Consider the following 23,596-nt stretch of genomic DNA (forward strand, 5'->3'; position numbering starts at 1 on the left):
CATTTGTATAATAGATCTTTATCCATCCCTTTATTTTGATTCTGTGGCTATCATTACACATGAGATTGGTCTCTCAAATGCAGCAGAAGGTTGGGCCATTAAAAAATAAATAAAAAAGAAAAAAGAATAAAAAAACACACACTAATTCACCACTATATGGCTTTAAGTAGAACATTTAGCCCACTTACATTCAATATTTATATGTGAGATCTTGTACCTTTCATAGTGTTGTTAGTTGCTTTGTGGTCTTAATTGTGTAATTGCTATATAGGATTTGTAAGCTTTGTATTTGTGTGTGTTTATGTTCTTATATGGTGGTATTATTCTATTGTTTCCATGTTTAGAACTGCTTTGAGCACTTCTTGTAAGGCTGGTCCAGTGGTGACAAATTCCATTAGAATTTGCTTGACTGGGAAAGATTTTATTTCTCCTTTGCCTTTGAAGTTTAGTTTGGCAGCATATGCCATTTTTTGCTGGCAAGTTTTTTTCCTTAAAAGGGCTAAAACTACATCCACAATCTGTTTTGGCTTGCGAAGTTTCTGCTGAGAGATATACTGTTTGTCTGATGGTATTTCCTTTAAAGGCAATTTGGCTCTTTTCTCTAGCCTTTAAGATATGTTTCTATTACACACATCTTGGATAGTCTGATGATTATATGCCTTGAGGATGGTCATTTTGTATAGTATCTTGTGGGTGTTCTCTGAACTTCTTCTGATGGGATGTTAACCTCTCTAGCAAGGTTAGGGATGTTTTACTGATTTATTTCTTCAAATATGTTTTCCAAATTGCTTACCATTTTATATTATCTTTCAGGAACGCCAATACACCATAGATTTGTTCATTTTATATAATCCCATATAATTTTCATTTTTATTGTTTTATTTTTTCTGACAGAGTTAATTTTTAAGAGTGGTCTTCAAGCTCTGAAATTCATTATTTTTGGTCTAACCTATTGTTATAGCTTCCAGCTGTATTTTAAAATTTTTGTAAGGAAGTATTAAATACCAGAAGTTATATATTTTTTCAAATATAGCTATCTTGTCCTTCACCGTCTGAATCACTTTTCTTGTTTCTTTGTGTTAGATTTCAACTATTTCTTCGATCTCATTGAGTTTCTTTTCAATCCACATTTTGAATTTCCTGTCTGTCATTTAAGACTTTTCAGGTTAGTTAGAAAGCATTGCTAAAAAAACTAGTGTGATCATCTGGGGGTGTCAATATACTCTGACTTTTTGTACTGCCAGAGTTCCTATGCTATTCCTTCTAATCTGAGGAAAATGTTGATTCTTATTTTTGAATTTGCTATCATTTGGATGGGACTTTTATATATTTTAAAATTATTTCTTTCCTTGATGGTATAACTGTGATATATGTTGCCTATGATTATTTGTCTTCATGTTTGCATACGTTTAGTTGGCTAAGGATCTGTACTTGTTCTTAGGGTTGTGGATAGCTTTTGTACAGTGGTTTTTCAGATGTTGCTTATTGCAGCAACATATTGGATATACGCATGGACATACTAGTCTCCTAGAGGGCTGAATGTATAGAAGCCTCAAGAAGCTTATTCATGGAGTAGCACTAAGCTTTTCTGGCAGTAGGGTTTTTATTTGGGGGTAAAGTTCAGACTGCAGTCCAGTTGATGTTGCTTAGGACTAAGAGCTGGCTCACCCTTAGGCTGATGATAGATGGAAGCACTATTGGGACGGTGGCAGAAAAATATAATTTTGGGTTGCCCTGAGCTCTCAAGGGAAGAAGCCAGGAGCTGGCTTCCTATCCTGAGCCAGCGGAAATACAATCTGCTTCCCTACTGTGTGCCATCACAAGGCTTGTGGCAACCTGTTTATAAAGAATTATTCCTTTATTTCCCAGCCACAGTGCAGGTGGGGATCATAGATATTCTCCTCTTATGGCTACCACTAAAATGCACATGGAACAGAGCCTCTTCTTCCCATCCAGAGCAGGCAACTCTGTAAGGTATCCATCCTCCATTGCAGGGATGCTGCTGTTGTGTGTAGAGAAGGGGAATCGGGTCACATCCTTCATATAAGCCCAAGCAGCATGGACTCACTTTCAGCAGGGGTGAAGCCACCACAAAAAGTATGAAAAATGCCTTTTCGAAGTGTAAATGTGCCAGCTCCCAGCAAGAAGAACCACTGTTGTATCTGTACCAGGGTATAGTGAGGAGGTGCAAGATGGCTACTATTGAGGACCGCTCTGGGGGTGGTGAAGAATGAACAGACACAAGAGACAAAGACAAACAGAGAACATGGCGGCCGCACCTAGAGCCTCTGCCTCACTTTATTTATACTCCATAAACCCCACGTCAGCAAAAATAACACAATGCAAAACAAACTTTCTGCACCCAGATGCAACCTTCTGCTTAGTTCCTTGTCTCTAAGCTCTTTCTTATTTGTCTGCCTTCTTGGCGCCTACTAGAGTTCATTAAAAGTTCAACTAGAGATATTGTCCTTGACTACTGGAGTTCATTAAAAGTGCAACTAGCTAGAGATACTGTCCTTGAGCCTTATCTATTCTTAGCATATTGTTTTCAATGGCCCCTGCATTTTCCCCTTTTTGTTTTGCCTCAATCTTAGAAAGGTAGCCCATACTTGTTCCTGTTTTTTCCTTTGTTTTTGGATGTGATGGAGGGAGCATCGGATTACCAGGAGAAGTAGACTCAATCCAAGCGCCCAAAGCAATATACTTCCAGAGATTGTAGAAATCCATGTTTTCATCTGGGTCCATGGATTAAGAGCAGCAAGGCGTTGACCCAGCTCCTGCATAGTAGCTGCCCCGGACAATACATGTAATTGTTGTTGAAATGCTTCAGAAATGTTTTGAGTGAGTTTTTGGATGTCCACACTAATATTTTTATGGCCTATTAATAGTTTGCGGATTTCGGTCCAATTTTGAGAGATATTAAAAGGCACAGGTGTTACGCAAAATTGAGTAGAGTTCCAATCACATGGCAGTGTTATCCGAGTACTGAGGACAGTGAGCTGATCTCCAAGCCATGTTAAGGCTTGTTCCACGTTGTCCAATCTTTTAGTGAGTTGGGAGTCAGTGTTCCGTTGTTGCAGCCACACCGATGAGATTATTCATGCCATTGCTGTACAAATTCAGCATTTTGTATGCTTTGATGTAGTGCGAGCCCTGCCACAGCCGCAGTGGAGGCAATGGCAACAAGGCTCATCACCAAGGCAATTATGAGTCCAAGGGCACGAAGGGTCTGCTGAAGGGAAGTCCAAATATAAGTCTCAAGAGGTGATGCCCCCCACCGTCACTTAATGTTGACAGGTAGCCAAATTTCCTTACGAGCCCTGAGGATATAAATATCCCCCGTAAAACTGCCACCAGGTATGATTGAGGCAAGACAAAAATGTACACGTATCTTTACAATTAACAATCCCTGTATCATTATCCCACGTCAAGTTCCCCGCTAATAATAGGTAAGGCTTTCAGACACAAGCAATAATATATCGGGAGGTATTCCGATGTAAGTGAATATGAAAGGAGCTCTTCGGGTTAGAAAGATGAAGGGACATGTTTCCCACAAAAGTACTAATAGCATCACCTGCAGCTAATACCTTCCAAATATGACTCTGTACTTGTAAAGAGTGTTTAAGATGAGGCATAGGTGGAGACAAGCCTCCTTCATGCCATACCAAGGTCTCATTACCATCAGCGGCAATACTTTTATTTACCCGGTGCCATTTCAAAGGTATGTGACTAAATTTTGTTTGAAAATCACCGTGCACACTCCATTCAGTTACGTGCAGCCCATTGTACTCTATTAAAATTCGGGACTTAGTTCCCCAAGATTGCTGCCATTCCAGCACCTCAATATTAGGGGAAACCTCTGGGATAGGACAAAAAGGTGAGGAACTAGGAATAGTCCCATTACTATATACAGTATGGTTATACTGAAAGCTTCTAGTTACAATAATAACAGTGTTAGCAGCCACATGGCTATGATTATAGCAAACAGCCCAAGCTTCATGCAATTTCCGGAGACAATGAGGACTGTTTCCCATGCAAATCGGAAGTCCTTCCACTCCAAATTGGTATGTGCTGTTTATTATTCCCGTTTCCCGTTCTATATTGTCCTTGTCTATATAGGGGGACGGCATCCAAGTAGTGTCATTGGTGAAAACCTTAATTTCCACCTCCCCCCAGGCGACTCCCTGATACAAGGGTGGAATGGGAATATAAGTCCAATATTCATAGAAAGCCTCACTAAGGGAAATAAGTCCCCCACCGAGGCACATCCAACAAAAGAAGAGATGCATGCTGAGTCCAGTTTTCTTTTCAACAGGGTTTCAATCGCCTTGTAGGAAACCATTCAGGTCCGCTCCCTGTAAGGATAAGAGCATAGCCCTGTCCCTGTTTTAGAACTTGCCCTTGAGCATACTTACCCTCTTCATTAGGATACCAAACCCTTAAATTGTCAGCGGGGACTATCGCCAAGGGAGGTGAGGAAAGATGAGTTACGGTAGCGGAGTCCTGCAATTGTCTCCGTTGATTCAAAAAATTTAAGGTAAAAAGAACCTTCAGTATCTGGTTTCTGGGGGACTCATTTCCCCCTTTTTGTTTTTGCAGCTGCGTTTTTAAGATTAAATTTGCGCACTCAATAATGGCTTGACCTTGACTGTTGCCTGGGATACCGGTGAGATGTCGAATATTGTATTGCTGTAAGAAAATTTGTAATTTACAAGAGACATAGGCAGGGGCATTATCAGTTTTAAGTATAAGAGGAATGCCCGTGATGGTAAAACAAGCTAAGAGATGAGTAATAACAGAGTCAGCTTTTTTAGATGGCAAAGGAGTTGCCCATTGAAAATGAGAGAAAGTATCAATGGTATGATCAGCATACTTTAATCGTCCAAAAGAAGGGACATGTGTGACATCCATTTGTCAGATCTGATTAACTTGAGTACCTTGTGCATTAACCCCAGGATGGAAAGATGGAATGCTTAAAGGAGCACAAGAAGGACAAGCTCGGATAAGAGAACGAGCTTGTTTACGAGTTAAATGAAACTGTCGTTGAAGGCCGGAACTATTAGTGTGATGTAGAGTATGTTCTTGTTCTGCAGCCTGCAGGTGGCCGATTAAAAGCGAATCAATCAGAGCATTACCATGAACTAATGGTCCAGGAAGTTGAGAATGAGAACGAAGATGAGTGATGAATAAAGGAGCTTGACGTTGACTCAAAGCAGAAGACAACAAAGAAAAGAGTTTTTGAAGAGAAGAAGTAGCAAAAAGAGGTAGAGTGGCCTGAGAAATATAAGAAGTAACATAAACGGCGTATTGAGAATCACTAACAATGTTACAACTGGTGGAAGGGAAATCAAGTAAGACCATGAGAATAGCAAACAGTTTTCCCTGTTGCACCGAGGGATAAGGATAAACTGTAACTCGAGATTGATGAACACTCCAATATCAAGCTTTACCGTTACAACTAGCATCAGTAAAAAAAGTAGGACCTTGAACAGGAAATATAGATATTGGTGAGAAGGGCAATACAGAATGCTGCCAAAAGAATGAAAAAATTGGAGACTTAGGATATTGGGTAGAAAATTGTCCAACAAATGAAGCGCAAGCAACTTGCCAAGAATCAGAAGTGGAAAGAAGATAAGTAATCTGACTATGAGTAAATTGAGAAATAATAAAGGAAGGATCTCCTCCCCAGAGTTGTCGACAGAGATGTCGTCCTTTGATGATTAATTTAGCTAAACGATCAACATAAGTAGTCAAGCGTTTAGATGTTTTGTTGGACAAAAAGATCCATTGTAATGGCCGATTTGTTTGATGAATCATTCCTGTGGGAGAATGTAAAGTGTGAAATAAACAAAAGTAAGGGGAACGTTGGGAAGGATATAATGTAAATGGGCTTTTTGAAGCTGCTCTTCTACCAGCTGGAGTTCCTGTAAAGCCAAAGGAGTTAAATGACGTGGGCTGTTCAAGTGACTGTCTCCTTCTAGAATAGAAAAAAGATGTTGTAATTGATACATTGGTATTTCTAACACAGGACACATCCAATTAATGTCTCCTAAAAGCTTTTGAAAGTCATTTAAAGTTTTTAAATGATTACATAGAATTTGAATCTTTTGGGGTTGAATATTTTGCGCTCCCAAGGTATAACCTAAATATTGAATAGGAAAATCCACTTGAATTTTTTTTTTTCTATATTAAGTGAGAATAAAGAAAGCTGAGTTTGTAACAATGCAAAAGCATCTTGCTGCTTTTCTTTAGTAGGTGCAGCAAGAAGAATGTCATCCATATAATGATATAAAAGAACAGAAGGATGACATTTTTGAACAGGATCCAGGGTCCGATGAACAAATTCTTGACACAAGGTAGGGCTGTTTATCATACCTTGAAGTAAAACTTTCCACTGATACCGTGAAAGTAGCTGAGAATTATTAAAAACAGGGACAGAGAAGGCAAAACGCTCACAATCCTTTTGATGCAAAGGAATAGAGAAAAAACAATCCTTTAAATCAATAATCATGAGTAACCAATCTTGAGGAATCATACAAGGATTAGGAAGACCAGGTTGTAAAGATCCCATGGGTTGAATACATGCATTAATAGCACGAAGATCTGTTAATAGTCTCCATTTACCGTTTTTTTTTTTTTGTTTGTTTGTTTGTTTATTACAAAGACAGAGGAATTCCATGGAGAAGTACTAGGCTCTATATGACCTAAGGATAATTGTTCCTAAACTAAGTTTTCCAAGGCCTCAAGCTTTTTACGTGTTAAAGGCCACTGTTTAATCCATATAGGAACATTAGTTTTCCACGTCAAAGGAAGGGCTTGAGGCTGCTGAACAGTGGCTACATGTTTAAAGATTTTTTAAGGGGATTATAGCCCATGTGTAACATCATATTCTTGGCAGAATTAGAGACATGGGGAATAGAAACAAAAGCTCCAAATTGTTGCAATAAATTTTGTCCCTTATAAGTTTAGGGCAATAGGAACAATATAAAACTGGACTTGGGCCATTTGACCATTTGGCCCTCGACAACTCAAGGATTGAGAACTTTGATACACCTCAGAGGTGGAACCTAATCCAGTAAGAGAAACAGCAACAGGCTGTTTAGGCCAATGTAAAGGCCATTGGTTGGAGGCAATAATAGAAACATCAGCTCCAGTGTCCACCAAGCCCTGAAAAATTTGTCCCTCTACTTTGAGGGGAAACAAAGGTTTTTGTTGAGTTACTAAAGTTTCCCAAAAAATATGTTTACCCGTGCTTCCAAAACCTCCAGTTCTTTTTTGTCCCCGTGAAGGAAACTGAAAACAGGGTAATAAAAGAAGTTGTGCAATCTGCTGCCCCCCTTTAAGGGATATGGGTTTATGAGCCTGTGTCATAATTTGAATTTCCCCTTTATAATCAGAATCTATAACTTCCAAATGAACTTGTAAACCCTGTAGAATACTACTACTGCGTCCTATAAGCAATCCAGCAGTATGTGGAGGTAATGGCCCAAAAACACCTGTAGTCAATTTAACAACTCCCATTTCCGGGGTGAGTTTGACAGCCTGCAAAATCGCCACATCAGCAGCGGCGCTACCAGAAGTAGCAGAGAAAAGTTGAGCTACTGAAAATTGGGGGTTAACATTGACTGACTGGCCTGCTGATGCTGGACCCCCGAGCTGACTGGAAATTGCAAATGAAGAGGGCTTGTATTGTTGTTGGGGCCCCAAGCTGAAGGGCCCCTTTGTAAGTTTCCCAATCTGGAGGTTAAAAGATTACCATCTTTGTCTACCTTAGAGTGACATTCATTAGTCCAGTGTCGCCCTTTGCCGCAGCAACGACAGGGTTCAGTGGGAAGCTTTTTAGATCCTACTCTTGAGGAGTCGCTCTTATGAGATAGTTTACGGCACTCCTTTTTAAAATGACCAGTCTTTCCACATTGGAAGCAAACTCCCTTTTTTCCCATGAGTGCCTTAGATAAAGCTCCAGCAAACAATTGTGCATTATAGGCAGCCCCTCCCACTCCTGCACAGGCTCTAATAAAATCTTCTATTTGTGAGTTTCCAGCAGCCTTGAGAGGACGCAACAACCTCTGACATTCCTGATTAGCATTCTCGAAGGCTAGTGTGGTTATCAGGATTTTGCCTGCAGCCCCACTACCCACAGTCTTTATTACAGCATCTTGGAGCCGAGCGACAAAATCAGGATAAGATTCATTGGCACCCTGCAAAACCTTAACAAAAGACAAGGCAGTTTTCCCCAATGGTTCTACTTTACACCAAGCCTTTAAAAACAGTCCTTTAACTTGTGATAATGCCACATCATCGAGTCCAGATTGAGCCGCTACTGTAGCAAACTGACCAGTACCTGTTAATTGCTCCTCTGTTGGCCCTGGAGGATTTCTAGCGGCATTACGGCAAGCCTGTTCTTTGGCATCTTCCAGCCACCAACTGCGTTGCTGAAGCCACTGAGAGCGGTCCAAAACAGCCTTCCCGAAAGTCTCCCAATCAAGAGGCAAAAACAAATTATCAGAAGAGAAAGAATCTAGAAGCCCCATGACAAAAGGAGATTGAGGGTCATAATTAGCAACAGCTGCCTTCATTTCTTTAAGGAATTTAAATTGAAGGACATTATACTGCACATTTATACCTCCTTGAGGAAATTGATCATTAGGGGCAAAAGGTTGCCTAGTAATGGGGAACAATTGTAGAGGATCCTCATCCTCTTGAGAATCCAATACCTCAATTACAGCCTTAGCAGTAGAAGCGGGGACAGCAAAAACCATGCCTGAACGAGGCAGCATTTCCACCGGCGGTGGCGGTGGTGGTGGGGGAAAACTGTTTTCCTCTTCCACCTTGGGTGCCGATGGGGGTGGATGGACCACAGGAAAAGTAAAAACAGGAGTGGGTGGAGGAGAAGGCTGAGGGGGAGATAACTGTAATTGTAAAATTTGTTGTAGCAATTGGACAACTGGCTGAAGCTCCTTTTGAATTTCTGATTCCTTTTCATGAGACACATCCTTAGACAAAGGACCGTTTCCACCAGCTACAGGATTATCTAAAGGAGGGGAAATGGCTATCGGAGACTTCGAAGACTCCTCATCCCCTTTTTCCCCTTTTTCAGAGTCTGTCTCTAAGAGCTCCAAAGCTTGGGTAATAGAAGCACAAAGGGCCCATAAAGGTGCTGACATTACATCACCGCGCTGGTGTGCTTAACGAAGGGTCTTAACAACCTGTTGCCAATCTCGCTTATTTAATTGTACTTCAGTTTGATATTGAAACCAAGAACAATGTTGTTCCACATGAGCAAACAATTTCCGAAAAGTTCTCTGTTTTGTATCAACCCCAATCGAAAGTAAAAGCCCTTGTAATAATCTTAAATATTCTGAGGCCAAGGAACTGGAATTCCCCATAATGAAAGCTTAAGAAGGTTCCCCTTAACAATCCCCGGGTTTTACCCGCTCCTAGGGGGTTCCCCTTCTTGTTCCCCACTACTCACCCCTGCGGACCCTGCTCGCTGCGCCACTTATTGAGGACCGCGCTGGGGGTGGTGAAGAATGAACAGACACAAGAGACAAAGACAAACAGAGAACATGACGGCCGCACCTAGAGCCTCCACCTCACTTTATTTATACTCCATAAACCCCACGTCAGCAAAAATAACACAATGCAAAACAAACTTTCTGCACCCAGATGTAACCTTCTGCTTAGTTCCTTGTCTCTAAGCTCTTTCTTATTTGTCTGCCTTCTCGGCGCCTACTAGAGTTCATTAAAAGTTCAACTAGAGATACTGTCCTTGACTACTGGAGTTCATTAAAAGTGCAACTAGCTAGAGATACTATCCTTGAGCCTTATCTATTCTTAGCATATTGTTTTCAATGGCCCCTGCAGGCTACCCTCTCCATGTTTATTCCTGGGAGTTGCTGCTTTCTCCTTTGTAGATTGGTGGTATGCACACATTTTCTTTGTCCCTAAGGGGGTTTTGGCAGGCTTTGTTCTTCCCTCCCTTAGGGGCAGCTTACACAGAGGGTTATATCTTTAGGAGTTTCTCGGGTACTCTGGTACCCACTGGTCCTCTGTGCTTTCCAAGGTGAGAGTGCATTGTGGGGTATGTTTGTGGGGGATCTGGTGGTGTGATGACTCAAAGGCGGACAACCCCTGGGTAGAGCAGTACCCTACTATGAAGGCATAACCAGTATAGCACTGACTATCTCAGTTTGGGTCTGAGAGGAGTGTGGGCACACAACTGGCCACCTGGTTTGTTCTCAGGAATTCCTCAAGTTGTCACCATCAGTGTTAATGCCCTGGGTCACAAGGACACAGGGTTTCTGACCAGTTTAACGGCCATCAGATTTTCACAGTGGTGAAGGCAGCAGAAAAGCACTCCTACCTATCCTTTCTGTGAGGATCTGAGTTTCTCTGATTTTGATCTCTGGCAGACTCTTTTGGCTTTTCTCTTCTTTGCCCCAGCTTTTTCCCATGGGCACTCCTACAATTTCTGGCTGTCTTCCTTCAGTATTTTTTTTTTTCTTTCAGAACTTTCCCATTCTCCAGTAACTTTGATCCATTTTTTAGAGAAGAACTGAAATCTGATGTCTATAGTCAGCCATTATATTTGTCTGTTCTCACCTGCTAATAAAGACATACCTGAGATGAGGTAATTTATAAAGGAAGGGGGTTTAATTGACTTACAGTTCTGCATGGCTAGAAAGTCCTCCCAATCATGATGGAATGCAAAGGAAAAGCAAAGTCATGTCTTACATGGTGCCAAGCAAGAGGGCATGTGCAGGAGAATTCCCCTTTATAAAACCATCAGATCTCATGAGACTTAGTCACATCATGAGGACAGCAGGGAAAAATCCTGCCCCCATGAGCCAATTACCTACGACTGGGTCCTTCCCACTACATGGGGATTATTAAATTTCAAGGTGAGATTTGGGTCAGGACACAGAGCCAAACCATATCATTCTGCCCCTAGCTCCTCCCAAATATCATGTCCTTAGATTTCAAAACTGATCATGCCTTCCAACAGTCCCACAAAGTCTTAACTAACTCATTCCAGCATTAACCAAAAAGTCCAAAGTCTCATCTGAGATAAGACAAGTACCTTCTGGCTAGCCTGTAAAATTAAAAGTAAGGTGGTTACTTCCTAGATGTAATGAGAGTATAGGCATTGGGTAAATCCATCTGTTCCAAATGAGATAAATTGTCCAAAGCAAAGAGGTTATAGGCCCCATACAAGTCCAAAATTCAATGGGGCAGCCAAATCTTAAAACTCTGAAATGATCTTCTTTGACTCCATGCCTTATATCCAGGTTATGCTGGTGCAAGATTTGGGCTCCCATGAACTCAGGCACCTCTGCCCATGTGGCTTTGCAGGGTACAGCCCCCCTCCTGCCTACCTTCATGGACTGGCATTGAGTATCTGCAGATTTTCTAGGTGCATGATGCAAGCTGTCAGTGGATCTACCATTCTGGTGTCTGGAGGACGATGGCCCTCTTCTCACAGTTCTGCTATGCAGTGCCCCAGTGGAGACTCTGTGTCGGGGCTCTGACCCCACAGTTTCCTTTTACACTGCCCTTGCAGAGGTTCCCCATGAGGGCCCTTTTCCTATGGCAAACTTATTCCTGGACATCCAGCTGTTTCCATACATCCTCTGAAATCTAGGAAGAGGTTTCCAAACCTCAGTTCTTGATATCTGTGCACCCACAGGCTCAACATCACAAAGAAACTGCCAAGGCTTGGGGCTTACAATCTCTGAAGCCACAGCTCCAGCTGGAGCTTGGCCCCTTTTAGCCATAACTGGACTGACTGGGATGTACAGCACCACATCCCTATGCTGCACATAGCAGAGGGGGCCCTGCACTCAGCACACAAAACTATTTTTTCCTCCTAGGCCTCTAGTCCTGTGATGGGAGGGCCTGCCAGGAAGATCCCTGACATGCCCTGAAGACATTTTCCCTACTGTCATGGGGATTAACATTTGGCTCTTTGTTACTTATGTAAATTTCTGTAGCTAGCTTTTATTTCTAATCAGAAAATGGGGTTTTCTTTTCTATTGCATCCTCAGGCTGCATATTTTCTGAACTTTTATACTCTGCTTCCATTTTAAACATAAGTTCCAATTTCAACTTATTTTTGTGAATAAATAAAACTGAATGCTCTTAATTGCACCCAAGTCACCTCTTGAACACTTTGCTGCTTAGACATTTATTCTGCCAGATGCCCTAAATCATCTCTGTGAAGTTCGAAGTTCCGCAAATCTCTAGGACAGGGACAAAATGCCATCAGTCTCTTTGCTAGAGTATAGCAGGTGTCACCTTTGCTCCAGTTGCCAACAAATTCCTCCTCTTCTTCTGAGACCACCTCAACCGGGACCTTCTTGCTCATATCACTATCAGCACTTTGTCAAAACCATTCAACAAGTCTCTAGGAAGTTCCAGACTTTCCCACATCTTCCTGTTTTCTTCTGAGCCCTCCAGACTCTTCCAGCCTCTGCCTGTTACCCGGTTCCAAAGTTGTTTCCACATTTTCGGATATCTTCATATCAGTGCCCCACTACATGGTACCAATTTACTGTATTGGTCTGTTCTCATGCTGCTAGTAAAGACATACCTGAGACTGGGTAATTTGTAAAGGAAAGAGTTTTAACTGACTCACAGTTCCACATGGCTGGGGAGGCCTCACAATCATGGCAGAAGTTAAAGGACGAGCAAAAAGACATCTTACAAGGCGGCAGGCAAGAGGGCAGGTGCAGGGGAACTCCCCTTTATAAAACCATTAGATTTTGTGAGGTTTATTCACATCACAAGAACAGCATGAGAAAAATCCACACCCATGCTTCAATTACCTCCCACTGAGTCCCTCTCACAACATATAGGGTTTATTACAATTCACGGTGAGATTTGGGTGGGGACACAGAGCCAAACCATATCAGCCATAGGATGTCAGAGCTGACAAAGACCAACTTTTAACCTGTACAATTCACTCATGAGAAACTGAAGCTATCAGAGAAGTGACCTTTATGGGGTCATCACTCAGCAGATCCAGCAGTAGGACATTGGTGCTCTGCCACTCAGCTGGGTTTCTGCCTTCAGACAGGGCCCTAACTCCCTTCTTCACCAATAAGCTATAACCAGGGTAGAGATCAGTGACCTTTCTAGTTTTTGACTTAAAGTGAGAGATGTGTGATTTTTCCTTTCACTTGAACACTTATAAGCCATTGTAGTGTGATTAATTGGACTAATTTCAATACTGTTGTGTATCAGGAAATACAAAGTCCTGAGGAGAGGGAGAGAGATGAAAGCAGGTCGGTGGAGCAGTCAGAACACATGCAATATTTATCAATTAGGTTTGCGGTTTTATTGGGGCACAGTTCATGGTGACCCAATATAATTATAATGGTATCATCAAAGATCACCATTACAGATCAACATAACATATATTACAAGAATGTAATGTTTGAGTATTGTAAAAATTACCAAAATGTGACACAGAGATACAAAGTAAGCACATGCTATTTGAAAAATGTCAGAGGTATTTGCTTAGCAGAGGTGTATTACAAACTTTCAATTTATAAAACAGCAATATTTATGAAATACAATAAAGTGAAACCAAATGAAATTATTTATGGTGGTATTCACATTTTCCTGCATTAGTGCAGAGTCAGAGTAGACTACATTTAGATGTAACTAAAATGCTGATTTTGTCAAGCAGGTATGGCAAAGTGAGATGGAGCAAGGAATCTAATAGTATTTAGTAAGGAGTTATTATGATCAGTGATCTTAATATTTATTGTATATAGGAAAGAAGAGAGGTTATCAAAGAAGGAAAAGATATGAAAAACAGCCTCATTGCACAGAAGTCTTGTGTGACAAAAAAAAAAAAAAAAAAATGTTGGTGTTGCGGCACTAAAGGGTGTAATCCAGAAGAATAATATATGGGATCAGAACAGATGTAAAAATTTAATATGACTGGAATTTCAAATCTTAGATCCATGCTAGTTTTTGAAAATGATTATCCTATGTAAGAGATTTTCAAGAAATACAGTAATAATGAAATTAAAATATAATTTTGGAGTCTTCTGCAACAAATTCATCAACATGTCTGAGTTGTCACACATATTGGATGAAGGTAAGCTATGAGGAAGAAGGAATTCTGCACCTGAATCTGCACATTCCTGAGATTTCATGTTAGACTTCTGCATCAACTAGGTGATGAGCCAGAGATTTCTTAACAAGGGATAATTAGGTGAGACAATGAAATAAATTGTATTATTTAGAAACAAAAAGAATAATCTTCTTAGGCACAGGAAAAGTAAATTTTTATATTCTTTATTCACTTGGGATAAAAAAGATGAAAAATATTGTCTTCTAGGGAGTACCTCTTTTAAGTTAAAGGTCACAATTTACTCAATAGACAAGGGAATTTCTTCTTCCTTAAAATTCATTTTTTAAGCTTAGAGACCATGAAACGTTATGATTCATGTTGTTATGGTAGACTGACTTGTGATGTATCTGAATTTCAGCAATACGTGGTAGAACTAATACAGAAAAGTACGTTACAAACCTTGAAGTCAGATTGAAAACAGCTGTTATCTGAGGGGAAAAAAAGTCAAATATCAAAGCTGTGGGGATAAAATCATCTCTACATCATAATTTAATGCTAAAAGCTTAATTAGCCTTAGCTCAAACTATTTTTTGCCATTAAAAGGAATTGTGAAAACCGCAATTACTTTTGCACCAAACTATAGCATTTGCTAGTTCTCAGACTTTATATAAAATATGTTTCAAAATTAGTCGTATCTATAAGTCATGGATTTTCAAGTTAATATTAGTTCACTTGACTTTTGGTAACTAAATAGTATTTCTTTTATGTTGCAAAATCAAAAAAAAATAAAGTAAAAATAAAATAACTAGTTTTGGTATAGTTTTTCTGGCTTTTACCTTGGCATCCATCAATTGGCTTTATCCTAAGATTTACGGAATACTGGCTGCATCAGTTCTAGATATCATATCCAGATGTTACATAATTCAGAGGAAGAAGAGAAGTAGCTTTTCCCCATTACCCCTTCTTGGAAGTGCTGAAAATCTCCCTAGAATCTTTTCCAAGGACTTCTTCTTATATTAATATGATTTTGAGCCAAACATTGACAGAGAGTTAGAGTATCTTGAAAGTGATTTTCCACTAGGAGTGATTTTGCCCTAGAAGGTACATTTGGCAATATCTGGAGACATTGTTTCTTTTCTTTTTTTTTTTTTTTTTTTGGTTATCACAATTACGGCACCGCTACTGGCTAGTGGACATAGGCCAGGGAAGCTGCTAAAAATCCTGTAAAATACAGGTCAGACCCTGCCCACAGCAAATAAATACCCAGATGAAAAACATCAATAAGTGCCAAGGTCTCAAACCGTGTCTCAAACCGTGTCTTAGCCCATTCAAGACCACCCCTTATGGTAGGGTTGACATCAGCTTCTAGTGAAGCATATGGATGAGTAAGGAATTTATATATTAAGAAAATTTTAATTCCCTCAGGAGGAAGCCAGGGTCATGAAGCCAGATAGACAACAATGCCATTCCCTTCACTCACTAGCGGTTAATAGGCACACTTTTACAATTCAGTATGCACTTTTCAGTAGAGAAATGGCTTTCTACTTTCAGGGATCTGATCAGAAATTTCACAATGTCTGACCTCAGTAATGCCATACTGCCTATTACTTTTATATGTCAGTGCCTCAATAGTAACATATCTATGACAGAGAAAACATATTCCATTAATGTATTAATACAGTGATGTGTATCATATGACTGAATTCAAAGTACATTTTCTAGAGTAGAGAGTTTTTGTTTAATTCTAGCTTTTATTATAAGAGTAGCCTTACACAATTTCAAAGCCAGAAGGAGAACAGTTTATATAATACTCGAGAGAAAACTATGGTTCAGGGAGGATAAGTAAGTTGTTTTAGATCCCGTAGCTAGAATAATCAGGACAGAACTTTGATCTCAGAGCTGCTAACTCATAACATGCTGCTCAAGTGTGTTAGTTATCTCTTTGAGATACAATGTAAACTGTAGGAAATTAAGAGATGGAGAGAAGAAATTTTCACATTTTACATTTCAGAGTCTTTGAAGATGAATATGCACAGAGGAATGTTGTTAGTCCTTTAATGATGCCAGTGATAGTAGATTTTGCAGAACTAACAAAACAGCTACAATAAATTAGATGCGATATTTCCTACACAGTGAAAAGCACATTTAGCAATCATACCTCCCCAGATGACTGTTAAGATATGGAATTATTACTTTTATATGCCAGGTAAATAACCAGTATCCTTTAATTAGACTAGATTAAGAAAAGTGAATTGCTTTGAAAATAGCAATGGAATGGAATGGTGTCTTTCATCAAGAGCAGAATCATGTTAATGTCTTAGGCTGTCTAGTTACCATGACAAATAGGTTGTGGTACATGCACACTTTAATTATTAACACTGAAATCTGCTGAAATTGAAGTATTGCTCTTAGGAAGAGCTATTACCGCTGAAATGACCCATTTAATAGTGACCATGGTATCAAAATATGGATTTAAATTGGTAATTAATATTAGTCAATTTCTGAAAATGTTAACACAGAAGTTCAATAAAAATGCTAACTAGGTCTCAAATACCACAGATAGTATATTGACATATTAATATGTATTACTTATATTAAATGCTTTGTAGATTTTGACTTGAGAACAAAATAGAAAGAAATAATAAGAATGAAAGCATTTCCTAATGAGCTTCCAAAGAGTCAATAAACCTAGTGGATTATTTTTCTTTTTTCAGTTTTTATGCCTAAAATTTGTATAAAAGCATTTTCCATTATCACAACCTACAGAACTCTAATGAATAGAAGTGAGAAAAATTTAAAATAAGATGATAGGATACTTGAGGAATTTTAAACTAATAAGTGGTTGACATGTTGCTCAGTTTATGGGTCACTTGTTCTAAGATCCATATAATAACTCGCTGCCCCACACTTATTCTATTATTTGCAGTCCTCTCCAAAGGAAGAAGACTATGAAGCTCCATTAGATGGCACATAACCAATGAAATTATGAAATAACATTATAAGTGATATTATAATAGAACTAAAAATGAACAAACAAAGCAAATGTGCCTTTAGTAATATGGTCATAGAATCACCAATATGTGCTATGGAATGCATTAATTGATATCTGTTGAGATTTACTTGTTTAATTGTCTTATCTTAAACTGATACTAACATGGGATGATGTTCTCTGAGCAATTTAACTGATATATCTTAAATATGTTAGAGAAGTTTAAGGGAAAACAGTGTGTTATTTACAATTTTTCTAAAGAGAACTTTAAAACTGTACTCAAATCTGAGAATAAATATATACAATATTATTCTGACCATGAAGAATAGTAAACAAATAAAAATCTGTTTAATGATAATGATAATCATTTATGATCACTTAAGTCTTTGAATTTAAATAAAAATGGCAGATAAATTTTAACAGGATTTAGACATCAAATTGTAATGTATTTTTTTCCAACATGAATGTGAGTCTCTAAGTTAATATGTGGTATATAAGTGGAAGGTAGAAATCATTTCAAAGTACTTTGAAGATACACACACACACACATTTAAAAATATTTTTTAAACTATCAGTTTTACTTAATCTCTCAAATCTTTAATATGAACTGGGTGCTGAAACAGCTGCCTCTTGGAATTGTGTTGTTTGTGCAGAGCACCTGTGCCTGAATCTGCAGTACACAAATTTTAGGTGCTTTATTCAGCCAGTACCGATGGCATTTTGTTGTTTAGCCTTCATATTGCAGTTACATTAATACTTGTGTTTGTGGTTAGCAGGTTAGCCTCATTTCAACAGGTGGAAACCATTAAAACCACAATGGCAACACACCATGCATGTTTTCCTGTGAGACATTCTAAATGTTGATGTTCCCTTTGTCATCTCATCTCATAGCCCAGGCCAAAAAACTAGGTTTTTTTTCTTTTTAAAATATTTTTGTTACAAGCATGGACATCTATGTGGATTGCATAATGGTTAGATTTTTCTGTAACGGCCATCTTCAGATAAAAATAATTAATACAACAATGTTTTAATAATATGTATACATTTTTCTTTTTAAATTATGTGCTGAATGATCCACAAAGTGATATTTGAAATTTAGAATATTCCAAATGAACTTACTTCTGAATTTCAGTTCTTCTTGAAAGATTGGGTAGAAAATGTTTGCCTTGTATTACCAAAATATCTCAAGGACATTGTAATTTAGTCATTTACTAAAGTAGGATATGTTTAATATCCCTGAGTATATTAGTATAGTAAGTTTTGTTTAGGAAAACAGGTGAAAGAAAACTAATGAGGATGAAAAATGTGTCTTTTAAAATAATAATATATATGCAGTACATTTATATGTGGTATATAAAATATTCAAAAAGAAAATGCACAGACCAGAATGATTGTGACTAAGGGCTTGGGAGAAGGGAAAATAGGAAGTTGCCATTCAACTGGTACAAAGCTCAAGTTTTCTAGAGATTTGTACATCATCTGGCCCAGAGTTAACAACATGGTATTGTACACTTAAAACTTTTTAAGAGCTGGTAGATCTCATGTTAAGTGTTCCTCCAATAGTAATAATAGTAATAATAAAACTAACTGCATCTTCTAGTTTTCAGGATTTGGGATTTATTCTTTCCTAGATAATTGGCTTATTTTATAGAAATATGTTTTGATTATGAAAATAGTCTATGAAAATTATATTATTTTTCTTTATCAAAAGAAATACACTGTGGCAGTGTACCAAGAAATAATAATTTTCATAATAAGTTAGGAAGAATTTAAAATTTTCAGAGGCAAACTGTGAGGTAAAATTTAAATAAAGTGAAAGGTAGGACTTTATTTTATAGTGTTGCACTGATATCTCCATTTGTTTTCCTTAGTTGGATTGCTTTTTTTCATATTTTAAACAGTTCCTCTTGAAAGCCATCTGGTATTTATTTATTTATTTATTTATTTATTTTAATGATAAAAATATGTATACCATAATCTTTCTGTATTATTGAAAATCTTTATTTGAAAAATCATCTTTTGAACATCAAAATCTCAAAGTCTTGAAAAATCTATTATGGGTCTATTCAGATTTGGCAATTTCAATTGCTTTCAGTCATTCTGCCTGGGCTTAAAATAGGCCATTCCTTTTGATAGTTATTTAAATACCAACTTAATAATGGTAACTTTTTTTTTTTTTTTTTTACCTACTTTATGTCTTATTTTTCTAGCTTGTATAAATCACTTGCCAATTAAAAAAAAAAAAAAAAAAAAAACCCTGAAATAAGCAGTTTTTCTTCCAGTATTCCAGTAATCCTCTACCTGTTGAGTGAAATATCTTTTTACACTGCCCATCAGCAACATCACATTATAATATTATGTTGTTAGTCAATATTATGTTATAAGTCAGTGTTATAATATTGACTGTTATATCCTCATCAATATCATAAATAAAACACACAAAGTAGTCAGTGTGTTAATACATCCAGATACAGTAATACTCTGTATCTTTAAGCTGTGAAGGAGCAATGTGTTTTTATTTAAGATTTTTTAAAATTTATATTTCAGAGCCAGAATATGGTATGCAACATCTCAAAATACAAAATTATTTTTTCTAATAAATTATGTGTACTGCTTCCGATCTTCAGAAGATACCAGCTTTTAATACATAAATAGACATTTGGCATAAAATTTTACCTTTCTAACATAATACTTTTGAAATAAATTCTCATGGTTTCAATAAATATAATGAATATTCAAAAAAAGATAGTGAAATGTGACACCAATAATAAAATATACAGTGAACCATCTATAAGTAACACCAACTAAGAACAAAGGCAATTAAATTGACTTGAAACACACACTTAGTGACTCGCTCTTACAATACTGTCAGAAGTTTATCCAGGTTATTCACCTGGCATCAGAAAAAAAGTTTGTTTACCATTGCTTCACAGAAAATTTTTAATGGCCAGAAAACTGCACAGTTACCTTTATTTTGGTGTCTTTTTTTGCAAAGAGAGCATGAAAACATCATTTTACTTCTGTCATCTGACCATTCTCTCTTTCACTGAAGATATTTCTGTCTTTCTGTCTTTAGCTGAAGAAAGAAACTTATCTTCAATGTCCCTCCATGCAAGAAAAATAACTGGTGATTTGCAGCACTTTGGGAGGCCGAGGCAGGCGGATCACGAGGTCAGGAGATCGAGAACATCCCGGCTAACACGGTGAAACCCCATCTCTACTAAAAAAAAAAAAAAAAAAAAAATCCAAAAAGTTAGCCGGGTGTGGTGGCGTGCTTCTGTAGTCCCAGCTACTTGGGAGGCTGAGGCAGGAGAATGGCCCGAACCCTGGAGGCAGAGCTTGCAGTGAGCCGAGATCCAGCCACTGTACTCCAGCCTGGGCGACAGAACGAGACTCCGTCTCAAATAAATAAATAAATAGTTAAAAGTGGCACTCTGTTACATCTTAAGAGATACAGCATTTACAAACAAAGCAAAATTAAACTGAATCTGTTTATTTTAGGTGAGTACGTTCTACAAATTTGTTGTGAACACTGAATTAGAAATTAGATGATCCTTGGCTTATGATGGGGTTTCGTGTTGATAAACATATCATAAATTGAAAAAGTCCTGTGTTGAAAATGCCTTTAAAACATCTAATCTACCAAACATTGTAGCTTAGCCTAACCCACCTTAAATGTGTTCAGAACACACATTAGTCTAAAAGTGGGCAATATCATGTAAAACAAAGCTTATTTTATAATAAATTGTTGAATATGATGTAACATCTTGCATACTGTACTGAAAGTGAAAAACAGTGATTGTATGAGTACTTGAAATATAGTTATTATTCAATGCTTACGGCTTTCAAACAATTGTAAAATAAAAAAATTGTAAGTACAACCGCCATAATTCAGGGCCTGTATAGACTGAGTCATTGCTCCCAGGAGAAATACAGAGTTAAATTTCTGCGAGCATCTGGTTCAACATTTCTGTCGACCAATCAACATATAACCTTGTTTTATGTGTGTTTCTGTTAGAAGACACCTTATAATATATATATTTTTTGATTCATTGACATTAAACTTATGACCAACAGCACTATAACTCATGCTTGAAAGAATCTTATCTAGCACATATATTTTATTCATAAGACACAACAGTTTTTTTGTGCCTAGGAACACTAGACAACATTGAGTACTATACTTGGGGCCACTTTAAACAGTAAAATCACCAAGAAAAAGCAAAACAAAAAAAAAATCATAAAACACTGTACTCAATAATTAGAAAATAATGGCATTTATTTACAGTGAGAGATCTGAAACCAGAAGGCATACTATTGTCTTGTTCAACCACAGCGGGGAATGTTCAGGTTGATGACTCAAATTTTCGCCACTCCGCACATGTCCGCAAATGACTGTGAAATCACCATAATTATTGATTTAGGGATTACAATGAATTTTAGCTAATAGATCCTCAAATATAGAATCCATGAATAATGAGGATTTTCTGTGTTTAGTGAAGGGGATGAGATAATATCTGGTAGTGATATGTGTGTATGTATTTAGGATTTCTGCTCATATAGCCTGTCTGCTAAGATGACTGTAAAGCCTGGTAGTAAAAGCAAAAGATTCCTTTTAATAGCAGAAGAGCTATTACAGATGAATATCTATTACAAAATAAGTTGTACTAAAATATGTACAAATGGCTAGACAATGCATAAATATGGATTAGGGAAAAATTATTAGCATGTTTTATTTCTAAAACAAAGATTTTCATAAATTTCAGTTAATGCTATATATGCATATATACACATATATAGTATATATTATATATTATATATTATAATTACATATATAATTATGTAATATACGTGTATATATGTTTAAACACAGAATCAAAACATATCTTGAAAATTATTTACAAAATGTATTATTTGAAAAGTATTTACTACTGAACCAGAAAAGAATCGTTTTCTTCTTTTTCTGGCATTGAATTTCTGTTTTTATTTCTTCTTCTCTTCCAGCTTTTGGCTTCATAGTTAAACTGGCTCTCTTAACATAGTGGTAATTATGGTCACTAGCAGTTCTAGATTAAATATTATCTTAAATAGGCTACAAAACATGGTATTTATGAATCAGAAATAAGACCCAGTAAATTAGACCCAGCTAATAAAAAGTAAGTTGAAATAAAGAGACTGACAGTTAAGATACAAAAAAAGATAAGAGCTAGAATTAAAAGTGAATTAGAAATACAAAATTTGGCCGGGCGCGGTGGCTCAAGCCTGTAATCCCAGCACTTTGGGAGGCCGAGACGGGCGAATCACGAGGTCAGGAGATCGAGACCATCCTGGCTAACACGGTGAAACCCCGTCTCTACTAAAAATACAAAAACTAGCTGGGCGAGGTGGCGGGCGCCTGTAGTCCCAGCTCCTCGGGAGGCTGAGGCTGGAGAATGGCGTAAACCCGGGAGGCGGAGCTTGCAGTGAGCTGAGATCTGGCCACTGCACTCCAGTCCGGGCGACAGAGCGAGACTCCGCCTAAAAAAAAAAAAAAAAGAAAAAAAAAAGAAATACAAAATTTACTTGTATGTATGGTATTAACAAAAGAAATGACACTAAGGAACATTAAAAAAACTGATGCCATGGACAGTTTTGAATTTCCCAAATATAAGAGAAAAAAACAAGATGGGAAAAAATAAGAAAATATGATAATAGAAGCACTATTCATAATAGACAAAACATGGAAACAACCCAAGTGTCCATTGATAGATGAACAGACGAGCAAAATGTGGCATATACATACAAGGGAATGTCATTCAGTCTTAAAAATGAAGGATATTCTTTTACATGCTACATATATGAACCATGAGAACATTATGCTAAGTGAATTAAGTAGTCACAAAAGGATAAAAATTGATTATTCTACTTATATAAGGTCCTTGGGGAAGTCAAATCCATAGAGGCTGGTGGTGTTTGCCAGAGGTTGGAGTACAGAATTTTTAATGGGTAACAGAGTTTCAATTTTGCAAGATAAAAGTTTCCTGGATGGCTAATGATGATAGTTGCACAATGTGAATGTACTTAACACCACTGAATGTACATTTAGAAATGGATGTATATTTTATCACAATTGAACATTTAAAACTATTTTTGAATGCAATTTTATTCATCACTTGGATGGATTAAAAAACAACAAAAACAACAGTGAAATACTCTGATAATTTTGACTTAGGTTCTTGCAACTAATGTTTTATATCTTTATTGAAATACATATCCATAGGAAAGATACACTGTTGCTTTGTGTGTCTTTAAACGCTCATGAACAGTTTTGTGTTATGTATCTTTCTTCTTACTTTTTTCACTCAATGTTTAGTTTTGTGATCTTTCCAGAGATAAATATGAAAACCTCACTCATCCTTTTTAAATATTTTATGTATTTAAATATTTAAATACATCCTTTTTAAATATTCTATGTATCTAATGAAAATAAATTTTCATTAGATACATAGAAACATTCATATACCTATTTCTACATTTATGTA

The 23,596-nt window shown here is 37.5% G+C and overlaps 1 long non-coding RNA gene across 1 annotated transcript in view; it reads left to right on the top strand.

Annotated features, from left to right (window-relative positions):
* The window catches only part of LOC115894593, a 140,728-nt gene extending 120,456 nt beyond the window's left edge, over positions 1–20,272 (top strand). Inside the window, exon 3 of the long non-coding RNA XR_004054722.1 lies at positions 20,152–20,272. This is a non-coding gene — a long non-coding RNA (uncharacterized LOC115894593). The remainder of the gene's footprint in view (positions 1–20,151) is intronic.
* The last annotated feature ends 3,324 nt before the right edge of the window (positions 20,273–23,596 follow it).

The sequence above is a fragment of the Rhinopithecus roxellana genome, chromosome 18 (assembly GCF_007565055.1).
Source record: "Rhinopithecus roxellana isolate Shanxi Qingling chromosome 18, ASM756505v1, whole genome shotgun sequence".
Classification (NCBI taxonomy): Eukaryota; Metazoa; Chordata; class Mammalia; order Primates; family Cercopithecidae; genus Rhinopithecus; species Rhinopithecus roxellana.